General features: G+C 36.4%; 1 non-coding gene across 1 annotated transcript; it reads left to right on the top strand.

Moving 5' to 3' along the window:
• The first annotated feature begins 210 nt into the window (after positions 1–210).
• Positions 211–329, top strand: LOC117112237. Its single transcript, XR_004445997.1, has one exon. It is a non-coding gene; the product is annotated as a 5S ribosomal RNA (ribosomal RNA).
• Positions 330–547: the final 218 nt, after the last annotated feature.

Here is a 547-nt window from a genome sequence, read left to right as displayed (position 1 = left end):
TTGTAAAATTTCGAAAAATAGTAAATAATTTTCTGCGGAGATTTTTATTTCGATTTTTTAAATTTAACTGTGATGCTTTTTGAAAATTCAAATGACTATAAAAAATGTTTTGCTATAGAATCGTTCTATTCATTGGTTAAAAACTGTATTTTAGTGAAATATCATTCAATGAGCTCGATGATCGAAGTGTTGCACTGTTGGTGCATCCTTGTCTACGGCCATACTACCTTGAAAACACCGGTTCTCATCCGATCACCGAAGTTAAGCAACGTCGGGCCTGGTTAGTACTTGGATGGGAGACCGCTTGGGAATACCGGGTGCTGTAGACATCATTTATTCATTTTCTAGAAAATTAATTTCACCAATAGTAGCGCATCCATAGCTCTTATAATATTTTCTTAATGCAGGCGTCAGTTAGAAGCCTGGACCCACCCTCCTTAGAGGTCGCCAAATAACGTCGAAGTCTAAGGTCAATAAATTTGGTGTTGTAGTGAAGTGAATCTTGAGTGAGTGAAGCTTTACCTATAAATTTGATGAAAGGTATGAA

Source organism: Anneissia japonica, unplaced genomic scaffold (genome assembly GCF_011630105.1).
Source record: "Anneissia japonica isolate Jap-2015-1 unplaced genomic scaffold, ASM1163010v1 scaffold44814_len593_cov205, whole genome shotgun sequence".
NCBI classification, from domain to species: Eukaryota; Metazoa; Echinodermata; class Crinoidea; order Comatulida; family Comatulidae; genus Anneissia; species Anneissia japonica.
Note: the sequence above shows the minus strand (reverse complement) of the source record. Positions and strands in the feature narration are given on the sequence as shown.